The following is a 23,569-nucleotide window of genomic DNA, read 5'->3' as shown; positions in this document are numbered from 1 at the left end:
ATAGCGGCAGATCTTGTTATTTGAACTGGTTTCTTAAGAGTCATATTGTGTGTGATTACACATTTAAGGCGGCCTGCAGGAGGAGCATAATTGTTGTATTAAATCTGTTCCTTGTGTCCTGAGTTCCATAATGCATTATTGAAAAAAGTAGCATTTTGATTAAAAGTTTTTTATCAACAGAAAGAGCAGAAATTCTTCTAGAGACAGATGGTATTATAGATTTTATAATTGAGTTGGGGTGGTTAGAAGATGTATGGACGTATAAAAGCGTAAGATTAGGTTTATGATAGGGGCTATGAGTTTCGGTGTTAAGATTAAGTGTAACATCTAGAAAATTTGAAGTTTTTTTGTTTGGTTCGATAATTATAGAAAGGCCAAAGTTATTGCAGAAGTTATGTAATTTTTTAATAGTTTTGTTGTACTCTCTTGGTCAGGCTGTTGTAGTAAAAAGGGCATCGTCTCTATGAAAACCCCCTTGGATATGTTTAAAGTTGTATTTAAGTTCTTTCAATAAGAAGAGTCCCACTAAATCGGTAACTTCTGCAGAGTCAGAAGACCCATCAAGATGTCAAAATTATCAGGGGTATCCTTTCTAGTCCAAAGCTTATTGTTAAATTGTATAAGGGACTTTCTCGCTAGGAGAATTCATTTTATTTCTAAATTAGTTAAGTCAGAATTTCTACTAGCAAAGATAAGAGCCTTATTTAAAAGGATCGGAGAAATTGATTGATAATAATTTTGGATGTCAAATGTTATGAAGTTAAGGAGGTGTTTATTTTTAAGGGAAACAAACCAATTAATTACGGAATCTGAATTCAGCCAAAGAGGGAAACCTACTTTTTCTTTAATAGTAGGGATGATTCTATCTAAGATATTTTTGCTTATAGCTCCTAAGTCAGGGTTAGATGAGCAGATCAATCAATTCATACTCTCTGATGAGAAGGAAAGTATTTCTTCGAAAATCCGCGGATTAAGGACTATCTATTTATCTAGTGTTTCCTTTTCAGATTAAATATGTTTTTAACTCATTTCAAAGTGTTTTAACATATTTTATTAACTATTTGCTCAAATTATAAGCTCTATTTCCTATTTGGTTTTATCGAGCTTTTACATCTGGCTGAGATAATTTTATAAATATTAATTCTTTAATATTTATAATATACTTTAATTTTACCATCTTGGATCATTTTGGTAAATTTAATTGTAATTTTAATTTTTTTATGTATATATATATATATATATATATATATATATATATATATATATATATATAGATAATTAGTATATATATATGCATATATATATATATATATAGAGAGAGAGAGAGAGAGAGAGAGATAGTATATTTAGGCAGCATGTTTTTTCTCTAGTGCATGTTTCATTGAAAAGCAGGGATAATTCCCGTTTGTTTCTCTTGCAATCCGTTTTTTTTTCTTTTTGTGCCGGGCTAGTGTTCGAACGTTCTGTTCGAGTATGAAAAGAAATTTGCTGTATTCGCAGATGTTTTCGACTTCCATAAGTCGTTGTCAGGCAAGTTATGATTTTAAGCGTGACAGACAAGTGAAAATGATATCTCAAAACTAAGAATGACAGACAGGCGAAAATAACGTTTCAAAACTAAGTGTAACAGACCAGTAAAAATGACGTTTCAAAAGTAAATGTAACAGAATAGTAAAAATGATATTTTAAAACTTAGCATGACAGACCAGTAAAAATGATATTTAAAAAATAAGTGTGACGGACCAGTAAAAATGATATTTCAAAACTAAGTGTAACAGACCAGTGAAAATATCTCAAAACTAAACGCGTGAAAGCCCAGTGAAAATGATATCTCAAAACTAATTGTGACAGACCAGTAAAAATGATATTTTGAAACTAAGTGTGACAGACCAGTGTAAATGACATTTCAAAACTAAACATGACAGACCAGTAAAAATGATATTTCAAAACTAAGCGTGACAGACCAGTGAAAATTATATGTCAAAACTAAGTGCGTGACAGACCAATGGAAATGATATCTCAAAACTAAGAATGATAGACAGGTCAAAATGATATTTCAAAACTAAACGTGACAGACCAGTAAAATTACATTTTAAAACTAAGCGTGACAAAACCAGTAAAAATGGTATTTCAAAACTAAGCGTGACAGACAAGTAAAAATGATATTTCAAAACTAAACGTGACAGACCAGTGATAATGATATTTCAAAACTAAACGTGACAGACCAGTGATAATGATATTTCAAAACTAAACGTGACAGACCAGTAATAATGATATTTCAAAACTAAACGTGACAGACCAGTGATAATGATATTTCAAGTATACATGTGATAGATCAAATGGCAATACCAAATTGAGAAAAATATCTTCCTGTGACGATTCGTCTAACAATGAAATCGAATTTAAAAAAAAAGTGAGTTTATTTTTTTTATTTTTTGTATAAACGCATGACGTCATTAATTTATTCTGTCTTTCTGTGAAAACGCGTGACATCATCAAGTTATTTGATCGCTTCGAGAATGGCTGAAATCATTTTTTTATGTTGACATTATCTCTAATTAAGGTAACATACATTAATATAATTATAAATTCGTGGATGGGTTTAATTGCGTTAAAACGTACGCGTCATCATAATTATTTTGAAAAAAAAAGAAATTATTTCAAAAAGAAAGAACGAGTAACAAGGAAACTATTACTATAATGAAGGTAAATAAACGATAAACAAAACTAATCTTTTGAATGATGTTCAAGCTGGACACTAATGAAACATAGCTTCAATTTTCGCACCTGTTAATTAAAATTTCTCTCTTTATTCTTTCTTTTATCTGAGGTTTATTTTACATCTCTTTTTTACTTTCTTTCTTTATCTCTTTCTTGCCTTCTTTCTCTCTCGCTCTTTTTCTTTCTTTCTTCATCGTTCCCAGTCAACTACTTTTTATTTTTCCTCATCTTCTTTTGCTAGGAAGTTAACGTACGCACTGAACGCACACATAAGCTCCCCACACTCTCTCTCTCTCTCTCTCTCTCTCTCTCTCTCTCTCTCTCTCTCTCTCTCTCTCTCTCTCTCTCTCTTTATATATATATATATATCTCACACACACACTCACACACACACACACTCACACACACACACACACACACACACACACACTCACACACACATACATTTGTATTATGGCAGATCGGTTTGAGAATAGCGCGTTGGTCGATGTATATTAAATAGCAAAGAATCACCAAAAGCCATGTATCATGAATGGTCGAGATTAATTATTTGATATTTTCTCATTTTTCGATATTTTGGTCTTCGTTCATTTACTATTTATTTATTACTTATTTATTTACTAGACAACTTAAGAATCAAGAATCAATATTGTTAGCTATACATACATATATATATACGTGTGTGTGTGTGCGTGTATGTGTACTTGACTTGAAACGTTACTCAGTTTGTATATGCCAATCGTAATGAGTTTTTAAAAAAATTTAAGTCCCTTGATACAGCTTTGAGGAAGCAAGGTCGAAACTGGTCAGCTGACTCCCCTTTTATTTTTCCTTCCTTTTTTTTGCCCCTTTTTCTTTATTCTAGACGTATTTTACTTTTTATCATGAATTTAAAGGTCCTTTTTTCATGATTGCACCACACATACGCGCACACACACACGCACGCACACACACACACACACACACACACACACACACATATATATATATATATATATATATATATATATATATATATATATATATATAAATCTAATTCTTGGTTCGTTAATTATTAATAGCTTAAATAACCACTGAACCGATTGCTTCGACATTTTGGTATGATATTTTTACTTTGCCCATGCGTGTTTTTATACCTCTTTTGAATTATAAGATTATACTTAATTTTTCTTTAATAAATAGGTGGTTTTCTTTGTAACGATGTGGCCATTTTTATTATTTTGGGACATATATTTATCACCGCCTGCCGTCATGTGACATCACTAAAAGGAACTGTGGTCTTGCTTAATGTAAACAGAATGTGTTTACAATATGTGTAAATTTTAAATGGATTTAATCACGTGATTATTGATAATGTAACCATGTGATTGAAATTCAATTTAAATTAACCACATGTGGTTGCTTTCCTCTCAGATATTCATCGAAAATGGATATTAGCAGCAAATCGACCATTGTGGATCATCTTTTTATTATTCAGGAAATTAAGGATTCAATTAGATTCCTATTTCAGTTACCTAAATTATTTAGTGTGAAATGAGTTTAGGAATTTATAACCAAAACTAAATATTATTTTTACTTAAAAAAATATCATTAATACACTAAGTAAAGTAAAATTTGCGGAGAATGCTCTGCTTTACAGTTGATAGAACGGAAATTTAAATGTTATTTCCTTTTAAATTCGGTATATTTTTACATTACGTCCAACTCATCGTTTACATTCGACATGTCAACTTTTATAGGTTTTCGGGTATGTTGTTTTTAGCATGGGGGGGTTGGGAGTGTCTATTATGGAAGCCGTTCTCAACATGGGTAGATTGGAGTGCTTATCATTTTAAACATACCCGACAACCTATAAATGTCGACATTTCCAATGTGAACGGTAAGTTGGACTTATGTAAAAAAAAAAATAACAAAAAGACCAAACTGACTTTTTTCGTTTAAAAATGGAGTTACTTCCCTTTCGTTAATATTTTTTTTAATATTTCTTGTTTGATATAAAGTACAATTGTTGAATGTTATTCTTTTGATTATATTATTGGGAGGCACAATTAAAAATAAAGATTAAAACTGAGCGAAATTTAAGTTTCCGTTCCATTTTTACAACAACCGTAAAACAGCGCGTATTCCGCAAGTTTTATTGTAAGTTATAAACATCTAGATCTAGTTACGTTATATTAGAAACCGAGCGACCCATAAAAATCTGGTAGCTGAGTGTCAAATCTGCTTAGAATATTGAAAAAAAAAGAAAAAATAGAACCTCTCCCAAATATACTGGCAATAATTTGGTTTCGTCCTTCCCTTGAGTGTTTCCAATGAGAATTGATTTACTTGGATTTGTATTAGAAGCTGACCACTTATTAAAATTATTTAATTGTTGAATTTTTTTGCATTTTGGTTAAATTTGTTAGTTTGCAATCACTGACAGCCCACTCAAAAAATTGAACAAAAGACGAAATTAAAAAGAATGATGCCATGCAGAATTTGACAATTATGGTTAGGGTTTGACCGACAATCACCTGATTCAGCCGAGTGTTGTCCAACTGTTGAAACACTAAGTCAACATTTTATATTTTATTTGCATAATTAATTGATAATCAGAGTATTTTTCTGTTTATTTTCTTAATATTTGTTGACAAAAAAAAATTGTACATTCTCTTGAAAAAAATCTTTTCTCTACTTTCATCTAACTATTTACAGTGTTCATATAAAACATTCGTCTTTTCTTTTTATAATAAAAATTTTGTTTTCAAAAAGAAAAGTTTACTGCCAACTTTCTTTTAAAAAAGTGCAAGTTTTCCTGGAAAAAACTTTCACCTAACAATTTATGGTAAAAAATTAATCTTTTCTTGGGGAAAAAACAACTTTTATCGATAAAAAAAATAGCAAAAAATAATAAAAGTAAATAAACAATACAAAATGCAATTTTTCTTGGGGAATGTGTTCCATTTTAACAAACTGAGCCACAGCAACGCTGGCCGGGCACAGCTATTATATATATATATATATATATATATATATATATATATATATATATATATATATATATATATATAATAACTGTACCATTGACGAGCTCGCTATAAAGTATTTTTTTTGCAGCCTGGAAGGATTCATATATATATATATATATATATATATATATATATATATATATATATATTATAATTCCATAATACTGATGTGGAATGGATCCTTAAAATACTTTATAGCGAGCTCGTCAATGGGACTCGACCACGAGGAGCAGCTAAACAGCGCTATAAAGACCAGTTAAAGTGCACCCTGGCAATGACTATCATCGACCCTTCCACATGGGAACAGGCTGCGGGGGGGATAAAATGGAGGAGCTCGGCACGCAAAGATGCCATGGACTTTGAGGAAAAAAGAAGACAAAAAAGAGCTATGAGGCATGTGAAGGCTATGAGGCATGTGAAGTATAGGCATCCTAGAAGATAGGAGACAGATGATGGACCCGATACTCGGACACGAGTGGGCGCTGACGACAACGATGACGACGACGACGACGACGAGTTGCATAACAATCAAGACAATCATATATCACTACATGTGCTTTATTATACGATTTATCTCTTTGGTGTTACATATGTTTCATAACCATCCAGACTAGCTTCAACAGTATCTCGTTAAAAAACTATAATATATATTTACAGCATTTGTTATTTACGAAATACGAAATGTTATCTTGTGTTACAGGAAAATATTTATATTATATTATAAGACAGTTACTCAATAAAAGATTAGAAGCTTCTATAAACTGCAGGCATTATAAAGAGCATCTTCTTAGTAACCTTTATATTACCCTATAATTTAATTTAATTATATTATAAAATAATCTATAATTTAACTAAAATCATAGATAATTTACATACTATATATATGTATGTATATAACATATACCTAAAGCGCCCATTTACTTAAATATCCCAATTGATTTAATCTACCACTAATATTCCAATTGTTTTAGTTTAAATGTGCATATGTATATATATGCATATATGTGTGTGTGTAAAACATTTACCTAGCCCTAACCCTTACCCTACCCCATTTAGTTAAATATCCCAATTGACTTAACCTACCACTAACAACTGGATAAATTACATACTAAATCACTTAAAAAAGCAATAAAATAAATGCCCAAACTCTGATGGGTTTTTCTCCTAAGATGTTTCTGTGGTGCTACTTTCGTAATTAATATATATTGATTTAAATAGTTAACTATTCTTATTTCCTAACATATATTGGGGCAATGTTCAACAACCGGAAGATCCCTGAACAATATAATTTAATGAATAATTCTCTTAAAAATATACAAAGCATTACTGAAAAATATGGAGTATTTTTATAAACTAGGTTCTCAAAAAGCACAAGAGAATTTTATTCAGAGACGATTATAAAACTAAATCAAATGATTTAAGATGAAATTTTTTAAAATTCTTTGAAGACCCCTCGAAAAGGATCTAGATGAGAATACTCCCCGCTTGTATTATTAAAAAATAAATAAATATAAATAAATAATTGCATAAATTTAATAAAATAAAATATGTAAATAAAAATATGTCAAAATATTATAAAAAATGAAACAAAAAATAAATACACAAAAAAATTAATGAAAATTTAAAACACAAACAAACTGAAAGTTAATATAAGTATTATATGATAAGCTTCATAAATAAATATATTAATTTATTAAGATAGATCAACAGATAGATACATAGATGGACAGACAGACAGACAGATAGATATTAAACAGTAAGCAATCGAGCAGAGCATACATTTTTTTTCAAATAGGACCGTACTAGAATATCCTATATTTTTACGAAGCCACGATGAATCCATACATGAAGTATTGTTGCCACATCTGTGATGGAGTATCTATCATTAGTCTACATATATATATATAGACATATACATATATAAAAGGATAGATAGAGATAGATACATACATACATATATAAACAAATAGATAGATAGATAGATAGATAGATAGATAATTAGGTAGGTAGGTAGGTAGGTAGGTAGGTAGGTAGGTAGGTAGGTAGGTAGGTAAATATATGGATAGATATATAAGAAGACAGGTAGATAGATTAATATATAGATAGAAGACATACAGATATAAATAGATAGATAGATAGCGAGAGAGAAAGATAGATAGATAGATAGATAGATAGATAGATAGATAGATAGATAGATAGACAAACAGATAGTTAAAAGTGAGCAATCGAGTAGAGATAATTATATTTTTTTTCAAATAGTTCATCTGTTAGTCAATATCAAATCTTAGGGAAAAAATTCTGAAAGTAATTTAATAGCATTTACATTTTAACGCTTGCTCATTTCATACGGAAGTTCATAGTTTCAAGCTGAGGATCGGTATATTTTATTCCAGTCTTTAAGAGCGAACGAAAAAATAACTTTTCGCGCCTCATGCATTAATGGTAGCATTTCAAACGGAAGTTCAGTTTTCAGTGACTTTTTCTCATCGCGCGTTCCATATCCGGTTTCAACAAGCCTCCATATTGTTTCATTTTATTGGCACGAATTTCATGAACACAAAAATCCGTGTCATTTTTTTTTTTTTCAAACATTTTAATTGCTTGCGTTACCCGGCGTTTAGCATATCGAATTCCGCCTTTTCAAAATCAAGCTTTGAATTCTTGTCACCCATTTTTCTTTTCGAACATGCAACTTTGCCTGTTTTATGTATTACTTTAAGATCAGAACCATAAAAGTTTCTAACGATCAATAAAAGTTTTTTAACAATCGATAAAAGTTTTTAATGATCAATAAAAGTTCTTAACGATCAATAATTGAAGCAACCCAAAACGTATATATACTTCTGATACATTCATCCCATCTGAAAATTTATCGGTTAAATGTGATTTAAAGCTTCAGCATGACAGATAAACGAGAATAATATTTAAAATTTAAGCGTGATAGAATTATGTTTCGAATTTAAGACCACCAAAACTTATGCTTTAAGCTCAAGTTGACAGACCAATGAAAAGTATCAATTTGACAAGAAAGTTCTTGCGGTTTTTAACTTTGAAATTCAGATGAACATATCTCGGCTCAAACAAAAATTATTGACCAAAATAAGCAGCATCAGAAGCAACACACTTTTGCTAACGCAAAACAAGTATTTTTATGCCAGTAACGAAAAAATCCTACGTTCTGGTAAGCGATGAAGTCACTGAAGGCGTTTTTGATATCGCTTAGATTTTTTAAGCATTTCTCACGCTGAAAGTTGTCGAGATGCTTGAAAAAGTAGTGGTCGATAGGTGAGAGGTCCGGGGAGTATGGCGGATGAGGCAGAGTTTCGTAGTCCAATTCGTTCAACATCTGCAGAGTCGGTTTTACAATGTGTTGACAGACATTGTCGTGGAGGAGAATGGGGCTATTTCTGTTGACTAATGCTGGATGTTGTTGAAGGTTCTGATTTATTTAATCCATTTGTTGACATTACTTCTCCACCGTGATAAATTCGCTTGCATTTAAAAAAAGCTATAATGAATGAGACCGGTCGCAGACCACCAAACAGTCAACATGACCTTCTTTTGGTGCAACTCTGGCTTCTGGAAATGTCGTGGAGTTTCGTCGTCGTCTAATCACTGAGCTGAGCGTCACCGTTGGCAATCGTCATGTTGTCATAACTTGGATCGGTAGAGAGCATGAGTTGTACAGTGGCGCATCTCCGATCTCGTTCGTTGAACATTGTATCACTTTCATACATGATAGAAGGCCTCTATCGCTATTGGGATGTGTGCACAAGTAGCCAACTAGCAGATGGTCTGCAACAGAAAAAGAAAACTGATTTTCATTCAATGGAAATGGAATCATGTTGTCTTTTCTATGGTGACAATTTTATCATTCCTCCCTTTATTTGTTTACATTGGACTTAAAGACGATTATGTTCTCTTCAGCGGGGAAGCAGCCCTATTATATTGTGTCCCACGGATGGAAAATTCTCTGAAAGAAATTCTGGTAGTTCTATGTTATCTTACGTGCATGGAGAGAGAAAAAAAGGAGATTTCTTGATAGTGGTTGGTAGTGGTTGTAACCAGACGAGTTCCTGGCTCTTAATTTTTTCTTGGATTAGCACCAACCATAGTTAAATATAATTGTATATTTAACTAGAGTTTATGCGTCTGTAAACAAAAATATTATGGACCCATCCCTTAGCTTGGAGCCGCACCAACATTTAATGAAATCTATTATATGACGAGGAAGTTCTGGAAAAGTTCACGAAGTCCTAGAAAATTCGCAAGTGATTTATTAATTCATCCTACCTACAAACCTACAAACAAACAAATGGGCCATTCTCTAAAAAGTGAACATAAAAAGTTCTTGGGATTCCCTAACTATTTATGAATAACAATTTTCATAAACGTTTCGAGACTTTTTGAAACGATTGATTTCCGTTCATATTATTTGGATATTCAGACTTTTATATTCATACTGAGTTTTATTTTCACAACAATATCTGGTCTTCAGGTCGACATTGTCGAACTCGGGAATTTTTTCTGTCGAACTCGGGAATTAGCACGGAATTTCGAACAGAACCAGTTATTAATTTCCCGAGTTCGACAGAAAACTTCTCCTGTTCGACATAATACGCCCGAAGAAGGTTTGAGGTTACATCAACCGAAACGTAGGGAAAATAAAACTCAAGCTGAGAGCAGTAGTTCGAAGAATCCAAACAATACTGCAAATTTTGATGATTAAAAAATACTCCGCAACAATTACACTAAAAGCCACCATTTTCTTTCTCGTTTTTTGATTGTTTATTTTTTTTTGCTAGGGTCTATAATTTTGGAAACTGAAGTTGGCAATTACTGATCTGTTTTATATGTTTTTCATTTAGATTCGGTGTCTGTCTGTAAACGGACCAACGTCACATTTCTCAGATATTACATCGTTTTTGATTTTTGGTGTTTTTTGTCTGTTTGTTTGTTTGTTTTTTTTATATTTATCTCATACTTATCATTCAACATAGATGTTCTCTTTATTACGTACTAACAAGCAATGTTTATTTCATATAACTTCACTCGGGTCACATATATACATTACGCAACTAATAAAAACTGTTATTATTTTATAAAGTACTTACCTTCAAGTGGTATATGTTAAATTTGAGCTCAATGGGATTATTACTTTTACAATTACAGTTACCGTTAAATATTTAAAAAGCAAAGAACAATATCGTGCGTTGATAAAGCATTGCTTTCTGATTGGAAAATGCTGCTCAGTTAAGAGTAATCATATTAACTAGCAGAACCCGTGGAAATTCCACGGTAGTTTTAAATTTTTTAAACACATTATAAATAAAATTAATAGCAAAAACATAAAACAAATAACGACGAATTAAAAATATTTTTTAGCAAAATATTTTTTAACCTTTTAAAGCTAAAGAGAATTGATTTTAAAAAAATTTCAATGAAAATTCAACACACAACACAAAGTTTCTATATGAACTCTCATTCTTGACGTTATTCTTGCGTTGCCTACGCACAGTTGAAACATTTCAAAATATAACCGCTAGCCGCGCGGCTTTTTACAAACAGACCTCTTTCTCCAACGTTACAACATGGCAAGGAAAAAAAAATAGAAACAAAACAACACACTGAAGATGGAGTATACCTCTGAAATATATTTGTGATTAATTTCAAACAAGTAAAATATTTGTTTATTTTCCTTATAGTACGTTGTGATCTGGCTTTCAAACGCACTTGATGCGTATTTTATTTTACAGAACACATTGTTTTTCTTTATTTTCTTCTAAATAATTTTCATATAAATTATAAAGAAACGCATGTCAATTCACTTCACATCTTTTTGAATTCTAAAAAGAAACTTAGTCTTCTCTCAACATGACTTTTTTAATTATAAAATAAACAATTTTAAACCGTAAACAGACAGCCATGTTTTTTGTTGTTGTTTTTTTTTTAATTATTGGAGAAGAAATAGTTTTAATTATTTTAAACTGATAAAGACCAACTATAACGAGGGGGGTAATTCATTTCTCATTAATCAATGTTTGGAATGACACTGGACGTACGGACAAGTCGGCTAAAATTTAGATTGAAATGCGGACGTACTAATGAAAATGATGCTAAACAATCACATCGTCCAAATGCGGTAATTATCATTGAAACCATAATAAAAAGTCCACAAACCAATCTAAAATTAAAGTTGCGTTAAATCGCAGATGCGTTAAAGGTAACTGGAGGACATGTGTTCACCATTTTATATAAGAATTTGTCAATGAAGCAGCTGTGTTGAAAGTAGTTCCATTTTTTTTCTTATGGTCGATCAAAAACAACTTGTCGACGATTGTTTGCAACTGTTTGAACGCAACAAATAAGAGCTTATGAAAAAAAAGTATGTAAAAATGGATGAAACATGGATCTATCACGGGAATCAAATTGACAGTCAAGTGAATGGAGTGAAAAGCGATCAAATGCGAAAACATCAAAAGGCAAAGTCGAAGTTTCGTATTTTGAAATGCGCTTCGTATTTTGTTTATCGATTTCATTGAGAAAAAAAAAGCAATCTCGTTATTTGTGCGTTTGAAGAAAGAAATCGCCAGAAAAATGGTTCTACCAACATAATGCACCAACGTCACACGGCAATGGTAAAAACTGTCTCATTAGTTAGGCCTGAAATTTATTGAGTGATCTGTTCTCTTTATCTGCGCGCATTTTTATTTATATTAAATTAAATATGCGCATATGTTTATATGATTAATGTTTACATAAAACCATTGTACATAAACGATGGCAATGTGAAATATATGCAGGTTCATCTAATTTTATGCAGTATGGGCAGTTTGATTTATTTTATATTTAGAATTTGTATTTATCGATTTCATTGAAGAAATGAAGAACCATCAATAGCAAATATTTGTTGGAAATTTGGCACGTAACCCTGGAAAGGGAGAAATTCGATGGGTTGCACACACGCAAATTAATTCCATTTGAGAAATGTGAGACTTTCCACAATACCGTCTTAAAAGACAAGATGGCCGGTGGGCAAAAATAATTTAATCTGCTGACGTCATCACGGATAGTCCTTACCGGTGACACCGGTAGGCACTCGTAACGTCTTGGAATCAGTGTAATATTTCTTTTTTTATTAAAATGCCTTCACGGTGCATCGTTCCAAATTGCTGAGGAAATTATCATAAAGGACCAAAAAGTGACAGTATTTTCATTTCCGAAAGATAAAGAATTATAATGCAGTAAAAAAAAAAAGAAGATTTTACACCATCTCCATTCAGCAAAGTAAGTTTTAACGTGCCCCCCTGTATTTAACACGATGTAACTATAATTAAATTCAATATTATCATCCTAAATTTTTTACCATTCAAAAGAAGAAGCTTAAAATAAATTGCTAATATAAAAAAAAAAATTTTTACAGCATACAAAACTAATGAAAATGCGAGACAACATCGATTCTTTAAAACACGTGTTTTAAAAATCTAGCAAAAATTAATTTTCCTGAAATTTTTCAATATTTAAAAATAAATTATGCCGGCTGATAAAATATTTAAACTTTTTTTTAAAGCTAGAAAGATAAAATTTAAAAATATATATATATATATATATATATATATATATATATATATATATGAAACTAAACTAAAAAAAACGCGCGTTCACTCGTGGTCTTTTCATTTCATTAACGTAATTGGATTTGTATTACTGTACACATAGATTCGAAAAAGTTGTCAAAAAACAAATATATGACAAATAAATGTTATCAAAGGCAAGATAAGTTACTTTTCTACCAAATATTTTTCGTGTTTTTATTCAATGTAACATGTTTATTCAGTTCGAAAAACATAGTGTTTACCGATGTATTCGAAAATTCAAGATGGTGTCTGATTCTCTCTTTAACACGGTAAGTTTGGGATAAGGTGTTATATATAAAAAACTATACAACATACTATTAAAAACCCGCCGAATATATGTAAACCTATGTCACGGTAACATATTGAGCGAGTTTTTAACAGTATTTTATCCGGTTTTGTATTTATAACACCTTTTCCCAAACTTACCGTGTTAAAGAGAGAATCAGACGCCATCTGGAATTTTCGAATACATCGGTAAACACTGTTTTTCGAGCTAAATAAACATGTTACATTGAATAAAAACACGAAAAATATATCCAGTTTGGAAGAAACGTAACGGATTTGTATTACTGTACACATAGAGATTCGAAAAAGTTGTCAAAAAACAAATATATAACAAATAAATGTTATCAAAGGCAAGATAAGTTACTTTTCTACCAAACTGGATATATTTTTCGTGTTTTTATTCAGTGTAACATGTTTATTCAGCTCGAAAACCATACAGTGTTTACCGATGTATTGGAACATTCAAGATGGCGTCTGATTCTCTCTTTAACACGGTAAGTGTGGGAAAAGATGTTATAAATAAAAAAACCGGATAAAATACTGTTAAAAACTCGCTCAATATATGTTACCGTGACATAGGTTGACATATATTCAGCGGGTTTTTAAGAGTATTTTGAATAGTTTTTTTTATTTATAACACCTTTTTCCAAACTTACGGTGTTAAAGAGGGTGTGAGACGCCATCTTGAATTTTCGAATACATCGGTAAACACTGTATGTTTTTCGAGCTGAATAAACATGTTACATTGAATAAAAACACGAAAAATATATCCAGTTTGGCAGAAAAGTAACTTATCTTGCCTTTGATAACATTTATTTGTTATATATTTGTTTTTTGACAACTTTTTCGAATCTATGTGTACAGTAATACAAACCCACGTATTTTAACAAGCTGAAAATATGGATATAAAAAAATGATTTTGCATGTTATTTTTGTTATGTGGTGAAATAATCTTAAATAAGAAACATGATTTTTTCTTTAGGTTAATTATTTTTTTACTGTGCAATATTTCATGAATTTATTAAAAATATTGTTTTTGATTTTGAAAAAATATTGTGGTTCATTTTGATTAAAAATATTCATTTTGATTAAAAAATATTCATTTCGATTAAAAAATATTCATTTTGATTAAAAAATATTCATTTTGATTAAAAAAAATATTGTTAATTTTGATTAAAAAATATTCATTTTGATTAAAAAAAAGTTTAATTTTAATATTTGTTAATTGTCTTAACTCATATCAAATGTTTTGCTTGTGTTCTGCTTCAAATATTCATAATCTTACATGCATAATTTTCATTTAATTATATTAAATAAACTTCAAGTTTAGTTCAAATCAAATCGTGTTCCTTCACTTTTTAAAATGTAATTTATAAGTAATTAAAGAACGCTTTCTAATCTTTAAAATCTATAATACAACGAAATATTCAATTGCTTATAACACTTAAACAAATAACTTGTGTTTTTTTTAAATTATTTTTTATTATTAATATTAGATGAGTTTCAGTATAAATCATCGTGTTCTTTCTTTATTTTTTTATTTTTATCCAATTTTGAAGTTTTGTAACGCTGTCTGTAAAAATTACTGTTCATTATTGACAGTCTAAGAGTTCCACATATCTTGCTTGTTGGGACCTCGGCGATGACGTCATTTTTTCATCTGGCCGGCCATCTTTATAACGAAGGCCACGCTTTCCACCATTGTCTATTAGAATGTGGAATTAATCAGGAATATCGTTCAAAGGATTAGAACAATTGACAATGGAAAAATCCAGGGTGAAAAAAATGATTATGCAAATCGTCAGCACAGAAAGCGAACAGCGGACACAGAACAGTTGGTCAGAAAGCGAGGACACTGCCAAAACATCCGCACTACACCCCCGCCACGCGCCTTCACTGATGTCAAAACTCGTCATACTAAATCAAAAAGTGTTGCTAGTGTGGAATAAACAAAATATTTTCATAAATCAGCTGTGTTGTGTTTTATTTGCTGTCAGGCGTATATATCGGAAATCAGTGATAAAAGTTGATTTAGAAATTATATAGACTAATAAGCACATTGAATGACCGGTCGCAGCGAATATACAACATATTATAAAGTATTATTCGTGCTCTTGAAGAAAGAAATCGCGAAAAAAAATGGTTCGTGGTAAAATAAGAAATAAATGCCTTTATGCAAAAACAAAACACTTAGTAACGAGTCGATCGTAACGAATGCTCCAAGGAAAGAGATTTGACTAAAATTTTGACTCCGATTAAGAAGTGATACCGAAAACTGATGTCAAAGACAAATCGTTCCACAAAAAGTATTGAATTGTAACATCATAGAAGATTATGTTGATAAGAAAAATTAAATTTTACCTAACAGTTGTTTTATTAGTTTAGCGCGAGACTTGTTGGGTTCAAAAGATACACTTGAAGAATGTCGAAGATGAAATCAGCCGGAACGTTCTGCGAATAGCACTTAAGCAGAGAATATTATTCCGAATAATCCAATAGGAACGATCGCTATATTCCAGATAAACACCCATCCGACAGAACACGAAATGAGTGCAGAGACATTAGAATCTCTTATCGGAATTTTCATGCAGATTTTTTTTTTTTCTATTTTACAATGAAACTGATTTATACACAAGACAAAATGGCGATATCAGCACACAGAAATGGGGCAAAGGTAACGACGCTGGTGAAACTGTTCACTCCATGAAAGTAGCACACTATCGACGGTCGTTCCGTCGTATTGGCTTGAATAACACGTTGTGCATGGCTTTCCTACATGTTATTTTAAACGCCGGCACGAATCAACGTGCTGTTGCGTACCGGGTCTATATAATTCGTATGGTGTGTATAACTATGACATGGCTGTTGATTGTCTGTCTTAAGTGTGTGTGTGTGTGTGTGTGTGTGTGTGTGTGTGTGTGTGTGTGTGTGTGTGTGTGTGTGTTGTGTTGTGTGTGTGTGTGTTACATACATACAGTCTATAAGGAGATTTTAAGACACATACCTTTACTCCTTCTTTTGGCCGACTGTTGCGCTTCAATCTGGAAATCAAATTATGCTCCTAAAAACACAACTTGTTTATTATTATTTGTGCACAACCTTTAATCAGGATCTTCCTCATTTCTGTGATGGTCTCTGTAACGCTGAATCGATTCAGATTTCTTTCTTCTTTTTCGTTTCCTCATCTTGCCGGCAAGAAGACTCTCTCCTCCGAATCTTAGACCCTGTCTTTCGATCTCTAACTCTGAATCTACCTTTGACTAGTTCTCTCGTTTTTACTAAAAACTCACATGTGTTCCTTCCTTATATATTAGGGTTGTGTGGTATGGGGTGGTCCTCAATCCATTTGATGTTCCCACCTGCGCTAGACTGCACCCGTGAACTCTGAACTCACAACTGCACTCGCTTGTCGGGTTAAAACCATGTCATTAAGTTTGTCAGCCATAACCTTTGACACTCACGCACCAACTTGACGCCATCAAGTTGTTCGGGCCAGGTCCACATTATTCGCGTACTGAGCATATAACAGTACAGCCTGATTTGATTTGATTCAGAAACTAATCTTCCATGGATTTGAAATTAGCAGTAATGGACGGAAGCGACTAAAATACAAGCATTCTATTTCTCTTATTTTCGTCCTTTGGTCCTCACATTCCATGAGCGATGTTTCTGGGAAAGGGAGAAAGAATTGCTGTTTTCTGGGTCGAAATCTATTCGTCTCACACATATCATCGGTTTATTTTTGGACTTTTAAGTAGTATTTTCCTTAGTCCCTTACATCAACTGGCTTTATGCGTTGACTGAAGCGGTGGATGGGCTACATTCAGTATGGACTTCGGGACTGGCTGACAAACTGAAAAGGCAGTTCTTCAGTTCAGTGGTTGTCTGTCCTTATTTACGGTGCTACAACCTGGACACTCACCAAAAGATTGGAAAGAAAGCTAGACGGCACATACACCCGTATGCTAAGAACAATATTAAATATATATTGGCAAAATCATCCCACGAAGCATCAACTTTATGGCAACCTACCTGCCATGTCTAATACCATCAGAGAAAGACGCCTACGATTTGCCGGTCATTGTCTGAGGAGCAAGCATGAATTGGTGAGTGATGTATTGCTATGGACTTCACAACACGGACGCACAAGCAGAGGACGACCTAGATCCACGTACATCCAACAAATAGCACACGACGCCAACTGTGAATCTGAAAATCTGAGGCAACTGATGGAAGACAGAAAAAGCTGGAGAGGGAGAGTCACATTGGTCCGGGCAAGGAGCCCATGATGATGATGATCATCATCATGGGCTGCGGTTTCCATGGTACGAGAAATTGTGCTCTTGTTAAAAGAACGTTGTCAATTAAGCAATGTCAGTTAATCCAAAAACAATGTTCCAAACATTAAAAGTAAATTTGAAGGTAGAATTCAAAGATTATCAGGAGAACTCGGCATACCTGTGAGCATCTGGGAATGTCAAGCACTAGGGTAGATTTGGCTGAGCCCTCACATTTACAAGTAGTCGATCTCCAGCGGTGGTTAACAGGACAATACCTAAGGATGTGCTGGTCAACGATTGTTGTGGTCGTTGTAATATTTGTAAAAATACAATGTTATCATAGCAAAATTAATATTTAAAAAGAAAATTGTTTATGTTACGATGTTTAGTAAATTTAGAAATATAGAACATAGACAACAATTTATTATAGATTGACCTTTAGAGTCTGATGACTCTTAAGTAGAGGTCATTTAAAAGTGACGTGGACTTTAGGTAGAGTTTTGGGAAAAGATACGATGATTTTACAGTCAGAGATCGGAAACGAGAAAGACAGAGCAGACGCAGTCAAGAATCCGGAGTGAGAGAGAGCGGATCGAGTTGGATGGTAATGGCTCCCTGTAAGGGGGAATCAAAGTGCCTTAGTCTAGGACCAGCAGCACCTATCCAATGTGGAAACATCGAAAAGAAAAGTTGCAAAAAGGACAACCTGAGATTTGGTTATTCATTGGGATTAATCTTTCTTTGCAGTTGTTCCCGAGGACCCGTCAAACAAGATCAGGGACGGACCAGGTATGTTTTCTCTGATTGCTTAAATATTACAAGCTGCGAGAACTGTTATTTGTCCTTTTGTTACATGTCTGTTGTAAAAATGAATCTGTTGTCATTATTCTTATACGTTACTAGACGTTATTCGTATTAGAGACACGTACGTAATATATACACCCCTCCATGTCATAAAGAACATTCCAATGCAACATAATCATCTCTTGCGACCTTGCTTAGGACCACCGTACATGGACCGCTCTACTTCATAACGAGGAATAAGCTAGTAACAAAGCTGGCTCAACCTGAGAAGGATTTGTAGCAACAGTCGAACAAACGCGTGTGTCAAAATCCAACGCAAACCAACATGGTGACGAGCAACGATAGTAGTTACGGATTCCCGTAGTGTTTTAATGCCCACTCACCTCTCAACGTGAGCTGCATTTATACAGTCCAAGTACCCACTCATTTGCATGCATGTGGTGTGACTTCGCGCGATTTTACGAGACCACGTGTTATAAAAACTACGTGCGCCATATTTGATTATTTTCCTTTCTCAGCCCATCCCCGTCCGACGCACACACGCGGAGAAGCTTAAGTCTTAAGCTTTCTCACCCACCCCCTCTCTCTTTCTTTAGACAACACTACGTTAGCAACAATAAAGTTCAAGTGTGGTTCGCAACCTTCATGAACTCACTTAAAGCAAATAACCGACCAAAATATTGCAAACCTTCGAGCCGTGACGCCGAAGAAATATATCTTTGTAGACGTCGATTTTAATTATTTTCTCTGTACAATGTTTTAGTTATAATCGGTCTTTTGATTAATTCAATTTCGAAACTCTATTCTGTTCGGTGTAACTTCAAGGCAAAGTCTCTCTCTCGGGCGATGAAGTGACGCGCCATAAACTGCGTAATTGGCATCAGGGAACTGACAGATTTATTGGCGGAATAGATAATATTGACGTCATCAAAGATTAAGATGGTTGCTCACGCGATATTCGCCTCATCTCCAGACATGTTCTGATTGATTATATATATATATATGTGTGTGTGTGTGTGTGTGTGTGTGTGTGTGTGTGTGTGTGTGTGTGTGTGTGTGTAGAGAGAGAGAGAAAGAAAGAGAGAGAGAAAAGAGATTGGTGTTTCAGTCATTAAACCATTTATATCCTAAATTGTTTGCGGTTCTTATCTAAGGTATAGTTTTATTTCTTTGAAATATATCGATGCTTCAGTATTGAAATATATCGATGTTTCAATATTGAAATATATCGATGCTTCAATATTGAAATATATCGATGCTTCAATATTGAAATATATCGATGCCTCTGTTCAGTCTCAACAGCCAATGAATTCCGCTGAAATAAATAGTTGTGCGTGTAATTGTGAGTCAAGGTTGCGCAATAACTAGCTACACCTTTCCTGAATCTGCACTACTTGGGTTCAGTAGCAAATAGAGGCCCAAAGCTGACTAGAAACAATGCAGCGATAGGTGGAGAGCACATACAGTATCTGGAATTCCCAAATTGGCACCTATTTTAGTGTGACCCTATCCTGACCGCAGGTCACCAAAGTGTGACCCTATGCTCTTTCAAGTTTCTTCGTGCGCCAGAACCTCGTTTATCGCGCTGGTTGGTCTTCAATTCGCGGCCGGGTGTTCGTCGGTGCTTCTCGCGTCAGGGTTGATATGTCATCGCCTCACCGATCTGTCGTATGCTAGAAGAAAATCAATTCCATTCACAAAAAAACAACTCAGTTCTTCTAGTCTACTCATTAATTTCCAGAAAAAATTATATACGATTGTCTTTACAGTACAATATTCAATAATGTCCGACTCCACTGAGTCTATAAGTAGATTTCACTTCTATCTTTGATATAGTGGTGAGGTTGGTGCGGGAAGAGAGGGGGTGGTTGCTCTATCTCAAACTCGCAAGCTCAACTGTCTCGCTAACTGTCCTCAACTGTCGATATATGTTAATATATTCAGGGAAGGGGTGGAACCGGGGTTAACCCTGGACCAATTATATCCAACAAGGTCACCCTAGGGGAAGTATCCCTACGAGTGCACCTGTGGATCTGCGAACTTTCTCATGGCCTAATAGTGCCAACCCCGTGATCGACGCATTGCACTTGAATTATAAACATCATTTCTCCAGACCCTGGGTCATTACCTGTTTTGGAGTACTAACTTCCAAAATGACATTGTTTGTCGATTTTCATAAAAAATGAAAATCACAATCCTAATTTTTTCTCTCGGCAGGTTTTTTTGCTGTCACCCGGGCACACCGATGATAATTAAAAAATAAAAGAATCATATCTGCTCGGTTTTCTCCGGTACTTCTGGAGTCTCAGTCCCCCTCCCTCAGTGGGGAGCTTAACCGCTCCCTGGGACGGCCACGTGACATTATTACTGACCAATCTCAACGTTGCTTAACTTCGATGATCTGACGGGAACCGGTGTGTCATAAATGAAATATGTACATGCTTATGAATCGGTTATTACTGGAAATTTGGGATCTGTTTGAAGCGGAAACGATAAGATTATTATCTTTTAGTGCGTAATACAAATCAAAAGTGTAGTCTATTCTGTCGTCATGATACCATCCTTCGAAGCCTTACCTCTTTCTTGGAGATTAACAAGTAGAGTGTTTGTTCGTTCTTCCCGGGCATTACCCTTTCTTTGGGGTAGGGGGTAATGTTACATATGTTCTGTGATCATGATATCACCTTTCTCCTTTTTGTGAGGATAGTGTAGTATCGGTTCTGTTGTCTTTACACTCCCCTCCCATACATTACCTCCTTCTTTGAAAGTAATGTAGCATTCATTTTGTTACCATGAAAACATGCTTCAATGCATTACGTCATTCTTGGTGGTAGAATGCGATACGTTGACAATAAATTGTCACCATCGGCTGTCTAATAGCAAACTTAACACTTACATTGTACATACAGTAGCAAAAATGTGGTACCTTAGATCGAATAATAATAATAATAATAATAATAATAATAATAATAATAATAATAATACTGAGACCTTACGGAGGCTTATAGCCATTCAAATTTGAGTAAAAATCCATGGTCTTTGCCAGCGAAAAATCAACGAGAAGAGTCTGTAGTGAAGTCAGTTGCAAGGGTTTTTGACAGTTGTAGAGTTTACTTAAATCTAGAGAAATATGTTGTCACCCAGACTCCATAGAAAATACAGGGAATAATCTGTGTGAGAAAATCCCGATGGGTAAATAATATTATTATTATTATTATTATTATTAATATTAATAATAATGATGATGATGATGATGATAATAATAATAATAATTATAATAATAATTATTATATTATAATACATATATATATATATATATATATATATATATATATATATACATACCATACATGTGTTCTTTCTTATATTTTTCCTTTTGCATGACGCATGAGACAGAGACGCATGAAATTAATTTTCAGAAAACGATCACCAGACATTAGATGAAAGAAAGTTTTTCAACGCTCGTGCGCGTCCACAATCTACAAACACTGTAAACGTTTACTGGTGGAGGGGTGTGCCTTACATAGATATGGCACTGACAATATGCCTAGGACGCAAATGGACGACGGTACTAATGAGCTGTCGTCGGAATCGGGATCAAACGAATGGGAGGGTATCCACATCGGCCCGCACCTCCAAACAGAAAGGCACACCCCTACACAAGTAAACGTTTACTGGTGGAGGGGTGTGCCTTACATAGATATCTTTTTATTTTCAATGACAGGTTGGGAATAAAATAGAATACTAGTGAATGGGACTGATCTAAGTTCCCACTTAGTGCCATGCTCTAATACCTTACCTTATAGTGTTTGTAGATTGTGGACGCGCGCGAGCGTTGAAAAACTTTCTTTCATCTAATGTCTGGTATTGTATTTTCTTTTTCACTGGTAGTGTCGTGTAGTCGTTGCACTCCATACATTAGATCCATCCATGTAAAAGTAGTAGTGCCATTACTAGTAACCAGATATTAGGTATAAATAAAATATTATCAAATCTATAAATAGACATGACGCAATAGGTACAAATGTTGACCTACTTAGAGGTATTCAAGGAAAAACGCTACGGAAAGCATGCCGAATGCCTCCACCGCGTAAAAGACGTCGGACGAAACTAGAATTCACTGTACAGGGATACGATTTCCTCGGTTTGGACACCGACTCCAAAAAATTCAAGTTCACACCGAGGAACAAACTTGACCTAGCGGCTAAGGTGTACGACATAGCCTACGGAGAGCCGAAAATTTCTACAGAGGAGGCGGATGAGGAATTCATCAAAAACACCGAAGGTACAGGTATCATCGGAGGCATTGCTAGGACCGCTATTAAAGCAAAACTCGCACTTGGACTGGACGATTATTTCCGAGATAATCCCACCGTGGGTTCTGCTGATAGCACTGATAATATACCTAGGACGCAAATGGACGAGTGTACTAATGAGCCGCCGTCGGAATCGGGATCAAACGGATGGGAGGGTATCCACAGTTACGACGTTAAGATGTACTTATTACATGACTGGCGAGACCAGCCTCACCAGAAAATCAGACAAGGCGACAGTTTCAGACACAAATGGGAAAACCTAGCACACGGGGCGGCCAGAAAAAGAGGACGAACCGAGGTACAGGAAGACCTCGAACAAACAGAAATAGTGGACGTTCATTTCGATCACATGAAGGGAAGAAAAGCTAACACTACACCAAAGGAGAAACCGAAGCAGCGCAGTAAACATAAAGACATTTACGCAGGTACGCGAACAGGCTACATTCAGACAGGTGGAAGTTTCATGGTAGCAAGAAGAAGAAGAAGAAGAAGAAGAAGAAGAAGAAGAAGAAGAA

This window comes from Euprymna scolopes, chromosome 9 (assembly GCF_053919585.1).
Source record: "Euprymna scolopes isolate OS-2025 chromosome 9, ASM5391958v1, whole genome shotgun sequence".
Taxonomy (NCBI): domain Eukaryota; kingdom Metazoa; phylum Mollusca; class Cephalopoda; order Sepiida; family Sepiolidae; genus Euprymna; species Euprymna scolopes.
Note: the sequence above shows the minus strand (reverse complement) of the source record.